The sequence below is a fragment of the Schistocerca cancellata genome, chromosome 4 (assembly GCF_023864275.1).
Source record: "Schistocerca cancellata isolate TAMUIC-IGC-003103 chromosome 4, iqSchCanc2.1, whole genome shotgun sequence".
NCBI classification, from domain to species: domain Eukaryota; kingdom Metazoa; phylum Arthropoda; class Insecta; order Orthoptera; family Acrididae; genus Schistocerca; species Schistocerca cancellata.
Genome location: NC_064629.1, coordinates 335550137 through 335568203, shown reverse-complemented (window position 1 = coordinate 335568203; position 18067 = coordinate 335550137). Strand labels below are relative to the sequence as shown.

At 41.9% G+C, this 18067-nt stretch overlaps 1 protein-coding gene and 1 non-coding gene across 2 annotated transcripts in view; both read left to right on the top strand.

Annotated features, from left to right (window-relative positions):
* Positions 1-1648: 1648 nt before the first annotated feature.
* Trnat-agu (transfer RNA threonine (anticodon AGU)) lies at positions 1649-1720 on the top strand. The gene has a single exon. It is a non-coding gene; the product is annotated as a tRNA-Thr (tRNA).
* Positions 1721-3364: 1644 nt separating this feature from the next.
* Positions 3365-18067, top strand: part of LOC126184893 (tRNA:m(4)X modification enzyme TRM13 homolog) — a 153969-nt gene continuing 139266 nt past the window's right edge. Inside the window, exon 1 of the mRNA XM_049927523.1 lies at positions 3365-3781. The gene's annotated coding sequence lies outside the window, so the exon portion shown is untranslated. The remainder of the gene's footprint in view (positions 3782-18067) is intronic.

Genomic DNA, 18067 nt, shown 5'->3' with positions numbered 1-18067 from the left:
TGGTGGAAGGGCGGCTGGCACTTTTTATTGAAGAACATTCTTTATTTCAAACTGTAGAACACTCGTGTGATCTGTGTAAATACTGCTTTTCTGTCAGTAAAGAAGCAGTGGATCTTAAACTCCATTGTGCAAAGTAAACAGCAATGGCCTGTAAGATGTTAGCAACGCATTTTGAGCAGCTGTTAATATATGATTAAGAGGCCTAGGATATAGCTTAATTGTAGATAAAACAAATGCCATTTCTGTAACTAAACTACTAGAAATTGCGATTAGGGACTATTCCACAGCAATAAATATACAGGGTGATCCATTTGAGACGTCAGGGAAGTATAATGTTATTTTGATAAGTTAATATATCTATCATTGAGAAGTTTTCTGCAATGTACATGAAAATGATCGGAGTTAACACTGACTGACCACACTCCAGGAGGCAAGCCAACAGCACATAATTTACAGTGAAGACACAAGACCTCAGAAACAGATTGTGTAGGTTAAATGAAAGAGCAGTATGCGGTACCTCAGTTACAGCCATATTGGATTCAGGTCACCATTATCTAACAACAGCACAGTGGTCCACTTCACTGGGCTCTCACAGTGCATGAACAACCGAACCAGACATTCAACGATTCCTGGTGTGGCTGTGGTGGACCTATCCAATGGCCTTCTCATAGCACCGACCTAACGGCTACAGATATTTTTCTATAAGGCTACGACACATTAACAATGTATCCACAAAGACTGCAGAATCTGGCTGACCTATGGAGGAAGATTAGAGTGGCTTTTCAGCAAATTACTCCCAGAATGCTGATGCCATGTGGCACAATACAGACACGAGGTACGATATGTGCCGCTCTCGCAACAGCAGACATGTTGGGTGGTAATGTTCTGTGACACAAACTTCAGACACTCCAGACTCTGCTACACATGTGTGTACCGTTAAGAAGCTATGAATTTGCCAAGACACAAAGGAATTACAGAAATTGGCTGCGAGTGGGCATTGATTTAAATCAACGGGGAACTTCGAAAATTTGAACTTGATTCGAACCTCGACTTCCTGCTTACTAGGCAGATGCTCTCACCACTTAGCTATCAGTTTTTTTTATTATTAAAATCTTCTTGTGTTCGGTATCGTTCGTTGCGTTTGGTCGAGGCGGATATCCTATGACACCCGTTGAAGTTCATCGTTGATCCATTTACTCAGTTTTTTTATTACAGAGGGCAGCTAACCCTCTGACCGAACACGCTGAGCTACCGTGCCAGCAACCATCTGGACACAGTGGCCTTCGGAACTGCACAGATTGCCCTAGCATGCGTCCCGTCAGACCCAAATTCTCAACTTTTCCATACACTACTAATGTTGTGCCTCTTGCTCATTATCCTCATTACGCGCAGCATTTCGCCGGTTCCCGTCTGTCAGACATGGCTGAAAGAACAGACATCACATATATGTAATTAAGGCGAGAACGGCCAATGATCTCTTCAGTGCGCATGCACACCAGGCTCGAACTCTTACGGGAAACGGCAAAATGTCGTGCGTAATGAGACTAATGAGTAAGGAGCACTAAATTAGTAGTGTGTGGAGAAGTTGAGAATTTGGGTTTGACAGGAAGCATGATAGGGTAATCCGTGCAGTAACGACGACAACTGCATCTGGATGGCTTAGTGGTCAGAGCCTCTGCTTAGTAAGCAGGAGACCTGGGTTTGAATCCCAGTCTGGGTAATTTCTTTGTGTCTTAATTCATAGTGGCAGCTGGACCAAAATGGTGTATGTTCTTTCAGACGTACATGTAACACATCTGCATAGTTTCTTGTACATAGTGCTAGAAATTGTACGTTGGACGAACACAATGCAGATGGAATTACTGAGGCCCTTAAAAGCTGTTTTTCAAAAAAAAAAAAAAAAAGAGATATGAATTTAAATAAGCTTCTTGCTGTAGGCACAGACAATCTCTCTGCCATAGTAGGGATTAACAGTGGCATTTATGCTAAACTGAAGTGTGAAATTTGTATCTTTTATTTATTAGGTATGTGTGACATACCTTGCAGCTTCCGATTATATGTGCTGCTAGTGACCTTCTGTCAAGGGATTTAGAATTCTTAAGGAAAAAGATATACAACTGATTCTCAAATTCAGCAATGAAGCAAGTTACATATTGGGAACTATTTTATACAATAAATGAAGGTGATTTGCCATTAAAACTAGTTCAAATGAGTCAGACAAAATGGTTATCCATTGAAAGGGCACTGACCCGAATACCGCAGAAGTGGCTGGAGCTTAAAACTCATTTTGAGATATCAACATTGAGAGAACGCTGTTATGCTGCTGAGGTTTTGTTTTCTATGTACAATAACGAATCTAATTACTTGTATCTTAGTTTCCTTATGCCTATTCTACAGGAAGTTCAGAACGTGAATAGGAAATCTGAATCCAAACGTCATGATCCCACAAAGCTATTGAATGATCTAATCCTTTTTATCAAGTCCATGTGTTAAAAAAATATGGCTCCTGAATTCCAATCACATATACTGAATTCCAGAGTTGAGGATCACTTGCAGCCACATCTCTATCTTGGATCTGAATGCGAAACAAAACTTTCTTCGAGCAAACTTCTTGTTAGTGCAGTTAAACAGTTCTGTCATAGATGCGTTCAATTTCTTGAGTACGTTAACTTATACAACAAGTGCGGCGACAGCTTCCTGAGAACCTTATAGTTCTTCAATATATGTAGTTTTTTTTACTCCAGGAGAGTGTCTAATACCAATAAAACGTCATGTTATAGAATTGGCAATGTTCTTTGTTCAGAATCCCAGTATCACTACAATGATAGATAATAAGTGGAAGAATGTACACCACATAAAATGGACAGAAGAACAGGCATGGTAAAATTATGGAATAAAGTTGCTTTATACAGATATGCTAATGGGGAAAATCCATTTGCTGAAATTGTGCAAATTGCAACTTCCATCCTTTCCACATTCGAATGCAGATGTTGAAAGTGTCTTCAGCCAAGTAAGAGTAATAAAAACAAAACAACGAAATAGGCTAAAAGTGAAAACCTTGAATTCCGTTTTGGCTATAATATTTGGACTTATAAATGCAGGGAAATGTTGCTCCGATTATGATTTATGCTACCCAAGGTCACTGTTGAGCTTGCGGAGCTACACTCCCCAAGAATCATCTTCACCGAAGGATAACACAATTTTTGTGGCACAATCTGACGAAGAGGACAATTTTTAAAGTGAGTACAATATAGGCGTGCGTAACTTACATAATTGTAGTCGATTATATTCGATATGGTTACCGCTATGTAACATGGTAAAATTGTAACATTGCCTCTAGGGCCATTTTAATTGTTTCACCTTCCAAGGTTCATACTTCACTACATTTTATATAACTAGTTTTTCTATTTTGCCAACATTCTTAACACGGTGGGAGAGCTATCGAATGATAACCGTGCTTGTTAGTTCTAATGCGTGTCTTGTGCTTTTTAGAGAAAGATTCGGTGCGTTTTCATTTTCCGAGTTGGCTATACTGCTGCTAGCAGTCTGCCAGCGGTACGTCTTTGTGTTTGCAAACAATTGTTTACCTACATCTCGTGTTATGGTTTCGAAAGTAAATTGTATGCAGTATTCAGGTGAACGGTGTGTGTGTGTGTGTTTTGTGTTTGGAGTGATACCAACGAAGTACGATGCATCGGGAGCCTCTAATGCTTTATAGAAAGTTATCCATGAAACTGTAGTACACATGACATCTCTAACAGAGGATACATACTCAGAGGTGGTAAGTTTCGTTTGTCTTCATTTATGTTCAAACTAATTATTTTGTTGAACAGTTTATCTCTTTGAACAACTAGTTCAGTGTTTACAGTACAGCATATCCACCACATTATTTTTTTCTAGTTGTGTTTACTGAAAGTTTATTATCTTCCACCCAGAGCAACGTATGTTTCATCATGTTGACAGGGTGAAGTGATTAGTTAAGTTGTGCACTTGGATCCAGCATAAAAGCCAAAAATACAAAATAAATTCACTTGACTGGGTCATTCCATGTCATTTCAACCAGGGACTCCAGCTCATAGTCTCAGATTTGACTGAAATTCAGTACACTAATGTGTGGAACACTCGTGTACAAAGTATTAGTTTCCCCTACCAATCAGTTCCAGAATTATGACTTGTGAAAGAAGGTGGCGTGACCCGGAAATTGCAACCCGCACCTGGCAATCTATCTTCAGACCCAACTTCAGGTCTTAATAACTTTGGAACTATTCCACACAGTTCAGTGAAATTTTTACAACCCAGTAACTTCCATTTAGAGAACTCACTCCACGAATCAAAACACCAACAACATATTTCTGAGGGAAAATAAAAAATTCCAAAATGTGATTAAAAAAATGTAATACGTTAAAAGGTACACATTGTAGGTGCCCTCTATGCCAAATATAATTCACTCAGAAAGAATATACATTTTTTTGTGGTACGCTTAATGTCGCCTAAACACACACAGAACTCATCATGCCCATATCAGTCACAAAAACTGAGTTACATGCAAACGAAAATACAAAAATTTTAAAAATCACCTGAAAAACATGGATTTTCGAACTGTGGTAGCACAAAAGGGACACGTGGTATCCAAGCCAAATTTCAAACACTGCATAAGTAGACCATAATGATATCTCAAAATTTCAGCATGTTAGTGCAAGACATTTGTGTACAATGTAAGTTGACAGATGTATTTGGTGATATGGCCATTGTTCCACAACACAATTTTGTAAAAACATATCGTAAACTGTTCTACCTCTTCTTATCTTCTCCCACAACTAAGCAACAACATATAGACAGATTAACACAACCTATCATTAATGTTTACTGCACCTTAACTGCTAAAAACCAGTCGATTGTGCTTCAAACAGAAGTTCTCCCACACTTTAGCTACTGTACTCTGTTCATTGAGTGGCAAATTGTAGTGTCTCCCTGACACTGTGGTAGGAACTGGAACTGTCATAAGAATAAGTTCAAAAGGAATCCAACACCTGTCTGCCAAACATGGCCAATGAAATGATCTTGCTGGTCCTGCTGGTGCCATGAAGTTCACAAATACATCACCTTCTGCTTCACAGCACTCTGCAACACATCCCAAGTACCATTTGTCATCATAAACAGCAATAACATAGCAACCTGGTTGTATGTTGCTGCTTTTGCTTCGGAATCCTGAGTCAGACACACTGTGAAGACACATGTTGTGCATGAACCTATAGCTATAACCGGACAGTCTGCTCATCTGCACATTGTCAGAGTCCGCTGGAGAGAAGTGATGATGGCTCCTTGTGCCTACAACAGTTTAAACGTGTTCTAGTCTGCTGTTTAGCAACTCTTCGACTGACTTCACCTCATCTTACAAAACATAGAATGATTGTTTGCCAGAGATATTTTTCTGTACCCATCTAAATAATTGAAGAGGTGTTAGAATGTGACCTTCTGTAGGGTACTGCAGACTAGCTCGTGATGCCATGTGCTTAATGGTAGCACCAATACCATCACATACATTTTTACCATGACTTGTTGCGAAAAAATTCCATTCAGTGTAGATCTGAAAATCATGGTAATGCATGCATAAATTTTTGAGATTTTTACAGTTTTTGTACTGACTAGCTGCCCCATCACTGAAGTGTTTCGCAAAATGTATGTGAGGCACCTTGTTTTTCAGATATGCCATGACAGTGCGAACGTGGTCATGAGCTGCAATGGCATCATGAATTAAAGAGTCACTAAAAACGCACAGGTTCATGACAGACACATCACCTGATTCACCTCTATAGTAAATTGCAAATGGCTGGAGAATTGCTTGACTGTTCTCCCAATGATATCCTTGGATGGCGTCTTGAACTATAAAGGCATAATTTTCAGAAAAGTCTAGTATTACTATAATTTCATCTTGTTTCAAATTATCCTTACAAAACTGGAGATAAGCTGATTGTGTTGTTGCTGTGAAGCTGTGTGTGGTCAGTTTGTCCATTTTTTGACAACACATTTCAACAAAATCTTCCACTGTACTTTGCTTTGTTTCGAGACTTGTGTCATCCATCTGTGTCCATTGTTTATAAGAAACAAGTTCATCGTCATCCATATGGAGTTCACCATACAGTTTGTTTGTTATGCTTTACCAGGACACTTTTCACACCTGTGTATCATGCACTGGTAGGAACTGATGTCACACACTAGCAGCTTCATTGCAACTTTGTAATCCAGACCAGAATCCTTTATAGCAGCAAACATCAGCTTAGCATTTTGATGGGTCTCGCATACACAAAATTGTGTGTGCCTCTTACACTTACAGGCACAACCCATTTTGGCCGAAGATTGAAGAAAGATGATAAACCTACTTTGGTATTGGGATACTTTTCCTTGAATTCTACATATAGTTCTGATATGTTGCATAGCAACAGTCTTTTTTTCCAGGCATTATTCGGCTCTAGTCATTATTTTCATAAAACTCCGACACTAGCACCCTTATTTCTGAACTCAACTGCTTACCTTGAGCCTGCTGAAGTTGTGGAAGCACTCCTTGGGTTGCTTTTATTTTCCTAGCTTGTTTTACCATGGATGTAGAAACACTGAATTCCTTTGCAGTGTAGTCAGTGGACTAGCTGGAAGGTGCAAGGGTAAGAATAGCTATTTTTTTCTGGTGTGGGGATATGGCACATTTTTCTGTCAAATCATGCATGATTTTGTCCAAATCAGAGCATTTCTGGCATGATTTCTGTTCGTTTGGGGCAGATAGTTCTTCCTCTTCCACCATTAGTGTGTTAGCTATTTTGTGTTCTAATTCCATTTGAGCTGCTTATAGTTTTCTTCTACCATAGCTGGGCCTGTTTCTTTTCCCAACTTTGTGTGTCTTCATGGGAGACAAACCAAGAGCGGTCACTAAAGTATTTAATTGCTCATCCGCTGTGGTTGTAGGTGGCTGATACTCTTCGTCGCTGTCGTGTAAATTATCAGAATATTCTTCATTTTTTAGTAGTGTAACACACCTGGAACATAACTTTTGTCCTGGATTCATGTTAAGTCCCATGCACTGATTCACTTTCAATACCGATTTGATATCAAGTTCTCTGAGGCTACACTTCACTCTCTTCTTATGTATCCGAAATGGATCAAAACAACTTCTTTGTAGGAAAGAATACTTATCCAGAAACACTTTCATATGATGATAACAGACACGAAAGTTTCCTGGAACTGTACTTCTTGTGCCCACAGGGTGTATCCCGGATCTCCATAGCAACAAATCTTGGTCCGATTCATCCAGATCATACAGTACAAAGTGAATGCTAGATCTTGTTTGATATGTAGTTTTATGACATTCAGATGCTTGTGCTCTACCAATACTGCAACTTGTTTGAACAAAAGCACCACTAGTACACTCTTCTGCCTCCATACTGACTTTCCACAACAGTACTGACCAGTCCGAACTAGAATCTTAAGAATATGAGTAACCTGTAATTGTTGCTTGTTTCCTTTGCTGTTCCTGCCTTCTGCATCATCAGTATTACTTGCTAAATCGTGTTAAAAGAAACACAACCAAATACATCTCTGTCAGCTTTTATTTTACACAAATGTCTTGCAATAACAAGTTGAAATTTTGCCACATATTATATTATGATCTACTTATGCAGTGTTTGAAATTTGGCTTGGGTATCACTTGTCCCTTTTGTGCTGCCACACTTAGAAAATCCATGTTTTTCAGGTAAATTTTAAAATTTTTGTATTTTCATGTGCATGTAACTCAGTTTTTGTGACTGATATGGGCAAGATGTGTTCTGTGTGTGTTTTAGCCACACTAAGCTTACCACAAAAAAAATTTATACCCTTTTTGAGTGAATTATATTTGGCATAGAGGGCACCTACAATATGTACCTTTTAACGTATTACATTTTTTAATCACATTTTGGAATTTTTTATTTTCCCTCAGAAATATGTTGTTGGTGTTTTGATTCATAGAGTGTGTTCTCTAAGTGGATGTTACTGGGTTGTAAAAATTTCACTGGACTGTGCGGAATAGTTCCAAAGTTATTAAGATCTGAAGTTGGGTCTGAAGATAGATTGCCAGGTGCGGGTTGCAATTTCCGGGTCACGCCACCTTCTTTCACAGCCATAATTCTGGAACTAATCGGCAGGGTAACTTAAAATTTTGTACATGAGTCTTTCACACTTGGTAGCACTGGTGTGCTAATTTTCAGCCAAATCTGAGATTATCAGCTGGAACATTTTCTCAGATTGGTTGAATTGACATGGAATGACCCGACTGTGCATCTACATCTACATCCATACTCCGCAAGCTACCTGACGGTGTGTGGCGGAGGGTACCTTGATTACCTCTATCGGTTCTCCCGTCTATTCCAGTCTCGTATTGTTCGTGGAAAGAAGGATTGTCGATATGCTTCTGTGTGGGCTCTAATCTCTCTGATTTTATCCTCATGGTCTCTTCGTGAGATATATGTTGGAGGGAGCAATATACTGCTTGACTCTTTGTTAAAGGTACGTTCCGAAACTTTAACAAAAGCCCGTACTGAGCTACTGAGCGTCTTTCCTGCAGAGTCTTCCACTGGAGTTTATCTATCATCTCTGTAAGCTTTCGCGATTACTAAATGATCCTGTAACAAAGCGTGCTGCTCTCCGTTGGATCTTCTCTATCTTTTCTATCAACCCTATCTGGTATGGATCCCACACTGCTGAGCAGTATTCAAGCAGTGGGCGAACAAGCGTAACCTACTTCCTTTGTTTTCAGATTACATTTCCTTAGGGTTCTTCCAGTGAATCTCAGTCTGGCATCTGCTTTATCGACGATCAACTTTATATGATCATTCCATTTTAAATCACTCCTAATGCGTACTCGCAGATAATTTATGGAATTAACTGCTTCCAGTTGCTGACCTGCTATATTGTAGCTAAATGATAAGGGATCTATCTTTCTATGTATTTGCAGCACATTACACTTGTCTACATTGAGATTCAATTGCCATTCCCTGCACCATGCGTCAATTCGCTGCAGATCCTCCTGCATTTCAGTACAATTTTCCATTGTTACAACCTCTCGATACACCACAGCATCATCTGCAAAAAGCCTCAGTGAACTTCCGATGTCATCCACAAGGTCATTTATGTATATTGTGAATAGGAATGGTCCTATGACACTCCCCTGCAGCACACCTGAAATCACTCTTACTTCAGAAGACTTCTCTCCATTGAGAACGACATGCTGCGTTCTGTTATCTAGGAACTCTTCAATCCAGTCACACAATTGGTCTGATAGTCCATATGCTCTTACTTATGCAGCAAAAATTATGTCCATGATATCCACCAAAACGATTCATTAGCTGCTATATCCCACGAGGTTATGCTGTATGAAAGCATTGAGTGAAAGTGTACTAAGCAGCCTCGCCTGTAGTTCAACATAGAGAAACACCGGTCTAAGTGAAAAGTATACAGAACTGAGTTCCTGGTTAACATACCATATGACATACTGGTGCCACCTCTGTTTATTATCCATCTGTATGTCCAAGAGCTTCAGTGTGTACCTAGCCAGTTTCTTCCCATAGGGCACCACAGCCATGTACCTGTTTGTTGAAAGGCATTTAAAAGGTTTCGATCATCTGTTATTGACAAGTATTCACTTTATTAAGTGAATATTGGTCAACAAGAACCGAGATGGAAATCTTTAAAGTGTCTTTTAATTGCATATACCTGTTGTTCTCTATTTATAGTACTTGTACTTAACTTTTGTTTGTTTGTAATTGCATAATATGACTGTAATATTGAAGGTTAAGCAGTCAGCTGTGAACTAGTTGTATGTCTGTTCCATTAATCTTCTGGCTGTATCCGGTATGAATGTGTTTCAGCCCTTTATAATAGATGTTACAACTTTTGAAGAATTGTCCAATGCCTTAAGTATAGTAGGCCTATTTATGGAGACCAAGAATAAAGGTTGGCCAAGATTCAAACCTTGTGACACATCGTCTTTAAGGCAGGCCTACCTCCACTCTGAATTTTTTTTCTTTTTTTAAAAAATATAGGCTAGGACTCCATCCACACAAGGTACACCTTTAATCTTATACCATTTTAATTTGCCTAGCAGCATTTTATGACCAATGCAAAGAAAGACCACAGAAAATGTCAACAGTGATATTAATGTTGTTTAATTCTACTAGAATTGAGTTTCTGAGATCACATATTGGCTTCTCTGTAGATATATCTTAGTGGAATCCAAACTGGGCATTTGTTAAAAGGTTATTTTCTATGTTCAGTACACCTACCCAGCACACCCTACTTCCATCCAATCGCAGGCTCGCCATATTCCATCACAGTCACCTGTAAGGCAGTCATGTCGTGTTATGTACCAGCTCAGTAAAAAAAAAAAATATATATATATATATATACTACAAAGTTAAGCATTTCATTGAGACTTGTGTTTCTACACTAGTAGCACAGCAGTACATTGTCATGCCCCTGGCAGCACTTTTGGTGCACTGCAGTGGCCAACTGTTAGCCAAGTACCCGGCCGTGATTTCTGCATCCAGGCATTCTGATGACCAGAAACCTACTCAGCAACATGTGCCACAGGTGCGGTATGGCTGCTCGTGGAATGTCCCAAGGCAGGAGAGCTATGGCTGTACTGCCCCGGGCACAAGGACACAATGAGCTGCCCACCCAGGTGAAGAGTCTGGTTGCTGCTGAAGTGAGCCTGGAGGTGGGCCACTAATAGGAAGGCACCAATTCCATAGAGGAAGATGTGACACTAGAAGATGGTATGGCACTGGTGGAGGCTGAAACTCATGGTGGCTGTTTGCTGATCCATAGCAATTCCTGATTGTAGTTGGTGCTGTTGGACTGTGAATACCTGTACTAGACCTGACAGTTATATGTTGTTGTTGTTGTTGTTGTTGTTGTGGTCTTCAGTCCTGAGACTGGTTTGATGCAGCTCTCCATGCTACTCTATCCTGTGCAAGCTTCTTCATCTTCCAGTACCTACTGCAACCTACATCCTTCTGAATCTGCTTAGTGTATTCATCTCTTGGTCTCCCCCTACGATTTTTACCCTCCACGCTGCCCTCCAATACTAAATTGGTGATCCCTTGATGCCTCAGAACATGTCCTACCAACCGATCCCTTCTTCTGGTCAAGTTGTGCCACAAACTTCTCTTCTCCCCAATCCTATTCAAAACTTCTTCATTAGTTATGTGATCTACCCATCTAATTTTCAGCATTCTTCTGTAGCACCACATTTCGAAAGCTTCTATTCTCTTCTTGTCCAAACTATTTACCGTCCATGTTTCACTTCCATACATGGCTACACTCCATAAATATACTTTCAGAAATGACTTCCTGACACTTAAATCTATACTCGATGTTAACAAATTTCTCTTCTTCAGAAACGCTTTCCTTGCCATTGCCAGTCTACATTTTATATCCTCTCTACTTCGACCATCATCAGTTATTTTGCTCCCCAAATAGCAAAACTCCTTTACTACTTTAAGTGTCTCATTTCCTAATCTAATTCCCTCAGCATCACCTGACTTAATTCGACCACATTCCGTTATCCTCGTTTTGCTTCTGTTGATGTTCCTCTTATATCCTCCTTTCAAGACACTGTCCATTCCGTTCAACTGCTCTTCCAAGTCCTTTGCTGTCTCTGACAGAATTACAATGTCATCGGCAAACCTCAAGGTTTTTATTTCTTCTCCATGGATTTTAATACCTACTCCGAATTTTTCTTTTGTTTCCTTTACTGCTTGCTCAATATACAGATTGAATAACATCGGGGAGAGGCTACAACCCTGTCTTACTCCCTTCCCAACCACTGCTTCCCTTTCATGTCCCTCAACTCTTATAACTGCCATCTGGTTTCTGTACAAATTGTAAATAGCCTTTCGCTCCCTGTATTTTACCCCTGCCACCTTTAGAATTTGAAACAGAGTATTCCAGTCAACATTGTCAAAGGCTTTTTCTAAGTCTACAAATGCTAGAAACATAGGTTTGCCTTTCCTTAATCTTTCTTCTAAGATAAGTCGTAAGGTCAGTATTGCCTCGCGTGTTCCAGTATTTCTACGGAATCCAAACTGATCTTCCCCGAGGTCGGCTTCTACTAGTTTTTCCATTCGTCTGTAACGAATTCGTGTTAGTATTTTGCAGCTGTGGCTTATTAAACTGATTGTTCAGTAATTTTCACATCTGTCAACACCTGCTTTCTTTGGGATTGGAATTATTATATTCTTCTTGAAGTCTGAGGGTATTTCGCCTGTTTCATACATCTTGCTCACCAGATGGTAGAGTTTTGTCAGGACTGGCTCTCCCAAGGCCGTCAGTAGTTCCAATGGAATGTTGTCTACTCCGGGGGCCTTGTTTCGAGTCAGGTCTTTCAGTGCTCTGTCAAACTCTTCACGCAGTATCGTATCTCCCATTTCATCTTCATCTACATCCTCTTCCATTTCCATAATATTGTCCTCAAGTACATCGCCCTTGTATAGACCCTCTATATACTCCTTCCAACTTTCTACTTTCCCTTCTTTGCTTAGAACTGGGTTTCCATCTGAGCTCTTGATGTTCATACAAGTGGTTCTCTTATCTCCAAAGGTCTCTTTAATTTTCCTGTAGGCAGTATCTATCTTACCCCTAGTGAGATAAGCCTCTACGTCCTTACATTTGTCCTCTAGCCATCCCTGCTTAGCCATTTTGCACTTCCTGTCGATCTCATTTTTGAGACGTTTGTATTCCTTTATTCCTTTTTGCCTGCTTCATTTACTGCATTTTTATGTTTTCTCCTTTCATCAATTAAATTCAATATTTCTTCTGTTACCCAAGGATTTCTACTACCCCTCGTCTTTTTACCTACTTGATCCTCTGCTGCCTTCACTACTTCATCCCTCAAAGCTACCCATTCTTCTTCTACTGTATTTCTTTCCCCCATTCCTGTCAATTGTTCCCTTATGCTCTCCCTGAAACTCTGTACAACCTCTGGTTCTTTCAGTTTATCCAGGTCCCATCTCCTTAAATTCTCACCCTTTTGCAGTTCCTTCAGTTTTAATCTACAGGTCATAACCAATAGATTGTGGTCAGAGTCCACATCTGCCCCTGGAAATGTCTTACAATTTAAAACCTGGTTCCTAAATCTCTGTCTCACCATTATATAATCTATCTGTCTTACCCCTAGTGAGATGCTGGTTAAAAGCACATTTGCTGTGCCAACATACTGTTTCTAGCTATGCAAGTAATAACTATGCCGTGGCTCAACAGTGTAGAAACTGCTTCACCTGTCCTGAAAGAGACCTGTCATTGTACTGTGTCTACAGGGATTCAGTGCTTGGTGTGACAGCCCTCACAATGCATAAACACCCCTGTTGCTGAACTAGCATGCTGGCAGCTTGGTGCCTGCCATCTGCTTATGTCTTCTTCAATTACTGTGACTGAGCTGCTGTTGCCCGCAGTATGCCCAAAAAATAATGGTAGTGTTGAGCGCCTCCCACCTTTGGAAGACCCAGACCCAGTTCTCTACCCTGGAGTGGTCTGCGACAGAACTCAGCATACACAGACGACATTGTAAAATACACTCCTGGAAATGGAAAAAAGAACACATTGACACCGGTGTGTCAGACCCACCATACTTGCTCCGGACACTGCGAGAGGGCTGTACAAGCAATGATCACACGCACGGCACAGCGGACACACCAGGAACCGCAGTGTTGGCTGTCGAATGGCGCTAGCTGCGCAGCATTTGTGCACCGCCGCCGTCAGTGTCAGCCAGTTTGCCGTGGCATACGGAGCTCCATCGCAGTCTTTAACACTGGTAGCATGCCGCAACAGCGTGGACGTGAACCGTATGTGCAGTTGACGGACTTTGAGCGAGGGCGTGTAGTGGGCATGCGGGAGGCCGGGTGGACGTACCGCCGAATTGCTCAACACGTGGGGCGTGAGGTCTCCACAGTACATCGATGTTGTCGCCAGTGGTCGGCGGAAGGTGCACGTGCCCGTCGACCTGGGACCGGACCGCAGCGACGCACGGATGCACGCCAAGACCATAGGATCCTACGCAGTGCCGTAGGGGACCGCACCACCACTTCCCAGCAAATTAGGGACACTGTTGCTCCTGGGCTATCGGCGAGGACCATTCGCAACCGTCTCCATGAAGCTGGGCTACGGTCCCGCACACCGTTAGGCCGTCTTCCGCTCACGCCCCAACATCGTGCAGCCCGCCTCCAGTGGTGTCGCGACAGGCGTGAATGGAGGGACGAATGGAGACGTGTCGTCTTCAGCGATGAGAGTCGCTTCTGCCTTGGTGCCAATGATGGTCGTATGCGTGTTTGGCGCCGTGCAGGTGAGCGCCACAATCAGGACTGCATATGACCGAGGCACACAGGGCCAACACCCGGCATCATGGTGTGCAGAGCGATCTCCTACACTGGCCGTACACCACTGGTGATCGTCGAGGGGAAACTGAATAGTGCACGGTACATCCAAACCATCATCGAATCCATCGTTCTACCATTCCTAGACCGGCAAGGGAACTTGCTGTTCCAACAGGACAATGCACGTCCGCATGTATCCCGTGCCACCCAACATGCTCTAGAAGGTGTAAGTCAACTACCCTGGCCAGCAAGATCTCCGGATCTGTCCCCCATTGAGCATGTTTGGGACTGGATGAAGCGTCGTCTCACGCGGTCTGCACGTCCAGCACGAACGCTGGTCCAACTGAGGCGCCAGGTGGAAATGGCATGGCAAGCCGTTCCACAGGACTACATCCAGCATCTCTACGATCGTCTCCATGGGAGAATAGCAGCCTTCATTGCTGCGAAAGGTGGATATACACTGTACTAGTGCCGACATTGTGCATGCTCTGTTGCCTGTGTCTATGTGCCTGTGGTTCTGTCAGTGTGATAATGTGATGTACCTGACCCCAGGAATGTGTCAATAAAGTTTCCCCTTCCTGGGACAATGAATTCACGGTGTTCTTATTTCAATTTCCAGGAGTGTATTAACAATTTTCTTCCTAAGTATTAGGCAGATTGAGCCACCAGCTTCAGAGGCTTTGAACTTATTGTGTGTTCGTTTCCAGTGGAGTTAAAATGGTTGATGATTCTTGAACTTAAAAAACCTCCAGTGCATTGGGTGGACCATGTTTGACACCAACTCTGGCTAATTATTCATCTATGCTCAATTGTTCCAAAAATCACCATTTTCACTAACTGGTCAAACCTCCTGTTCTCACCTATTAACAGCCACTTAGTTTCTCGTAAAATCTTATTATACAATATGCAACTGTCATTGCCTCTCGCTTGTCATACTACCGTGGCAGCTCTCCGTGTGTTATTTAACATGTCACAATTATTGCTCTAGGGCTCTATAGCGTTTTACAACATCATACATACTAGAAAACGTATTTCTCACTACTAGTCACATCTCAGTGTTCGCAGATACGATTATTTTCAACTCTCTGCTATCACTCTTTGTACCTCATGTACCATTGGTGATCCAGTTTTCTGGTATCTGTACCACTGGGAGTGGGCAGTCACATGGATGGGTGGCTGTCCGGCTGAGATAGATGAAAGGTGCGCAGAACAGTTACAATTACTATGGTGCCAGATACTGTGAAACTCAAGGCCACAACCGTATGACATTTTTCATGGCCCTACTGCACATTCTGTAGCATCCGTTCTCCAGAAATACTCCCCTCTTGGATTGCTATGAGGTGTTTCAGGGAGAGAGTTTGTTCAGGTTTTAATGTATTATTAAGAGAGGGGTACTGGGAACTCCCCCAGCAGTTTATCTGGTCAGTATAACTAATGTGTTATGTTTAACCTGCTAACCCCTGTAACAGTGGCTGGCAGGTGGAATGTCAGTCCTGTTATGTTGCACACTGTCCCATTAACTAATAACCCACTGCCATGCAGTTGCAGTCTCTTCGCACCTACGAGTCTACCCTGTTCATAGTAGTTCGCTACTACCACTACAGTGTGTATGCAGAGTAGATTTACTGCAACCCTGCTTGCTGGAAGTAGGTTTGAGGCTCCAGGGTGTCATGCAGACAGCACTCACTGTCTGTTTTGCCTAAAAACAACTGAACCTTGCATGTATCTATGCCAGTCTGGTTTACTCAGATCAAGCATATTGTAATCCTTTCCCTCTGGCAGTGCTAGAGTTCCTCTGCTGTCATTATCGCCTGTGTATCTCCAACCTCTAATATTAGCATTATTTTTCCTTTTCTTGCCTGTGTGAATTTTTCTAAGGTTCCCCACCTTAATGGGTTAAGGGCAAATGAGGAAACACCAAAAATGTATGCAACCATTAGCAATCAGGAATTGAACAAGCATATATAGTCACACTGGGTCCATTCTAACTTCTGCTATTGCTCTATAGTTTTCTGCTATTGCTCTATAGTCTTCTGCTATTGCTCTATAGTCGTAAATTATGCTTTTCCAGCTCTGCGATGAGTCCAAATTCTGGTAGTAGTGCCTCCTGTACCACCTGTAAGCCAATCAGCTACTACTACAGTGCTAACAGTGCTGGACTTAGCTGTCCGTGCACTTGTCACATAACTAAACGTACTCATTGTGATATAAGCCTACAGAAGCTGCACAGTTTCACTGGATCACCACCCAAAAAATGCGTGTGTATGATCCATCCTTAAAATGAATGTTCTGAAGCTTCTTTTTAAGTTCAAAATTGGAGGTTTACCAATCTTTAACCATGTCTTTAGGACTCTACTGGTGATGACTAGGTCTCTTGCATCTCTAACAATGTGTACACTCAGGTAGTTAGTATGGACTTATGTGGAGCTTAATAGCTCATATTTCTTCAAAAAGCAAAATAGCACACAGCACAGATGAAGGGAATATATGTTGCTTCACATGCAGTTAACTAGGAAAATTCTCAGAACTGTTATTACTGTCACAAATATTATCAAATGAACCAAAACCCACATTTTGATGTCTATTGCTCATAACTACACTACTGGCTATTAAAATTGCTACACCACCAAGATTACGTGCTACAGTTGTGAAATTTAACCGACAGGAAGAAGATGCTGTGATATGCAAATGATTAGCTTTTCAGAGCATTCACACAAGGTTGGCGCTGGTGGCAACACCTGCAACGTGCTGACATGAGGAAAGTTTCCAATAGATTTCTCATAGACAAACAGCAGTTGACTGGCGTTGCCTGGTGAAACTTTGTTGTGATGCCTCGTGTAAGGAGGAGAAATGCATACCATCACGTTTCCGACTTTGGTAAAGGTTGGATTGTAGCCTATCGTGATTGCGGTTTATCGTATCGCGACATTGCTGCTCGCGTTGGTCGAGATCCAATGACTGTTAGCAGAATATGGAATCGGTGGGTTCAGGAGGGTAATACAGAACGCCGTGCTGGATCCCGATGGCCTCGTATCACTAGCGGTCAAGATGACAGGCATCTTATCCACATGGCTGTAACGGATCGTGCAGCCACGTCTCGATCCCTGAGTCAACAAATGGGGACGTTTGAAAGACAACAGCCATCTGCATGAATAGTTCGACAACATTTGCAGCAGCATAGACTATCAGCTCGGAGGCCATGGGTGCAGTTACCCTTGACATTACATCACAGACAGGAGCGGTTGCGATGGTGTACTCAACGACAAACCTGGGTGCATGAATGGCAAAACATCATTTTTTCAGATGAACCCAGGTTCTGTTTACAGCATCATGAGGGTCACATCCGTGTTTGGTGACATCACGGTGAACGCACATTGGAAGCATGTATTTGTCATTGCCATACTGGTGTATCACCCAGCGTGATGGTATGGGGTGCCATTGGTTACACGTCTCGGTCACCTCTTGTTCACATTGACGGCACTTTGAACAGTGGACGTTACATTTTAGATGTGTTACGACCTGTGGCTCCACCCTTCATTCGATCCCTGCAAAACCCCACATTTCAGCAGGATAATGCACAACCAAATGTTGCAGTTCCTGTACGGGCCTTTCTGGGTACAGAAAATGTTTGACTGGTGCCCTGGCCAGCACATTCTCCAGATCTCTACCCAACT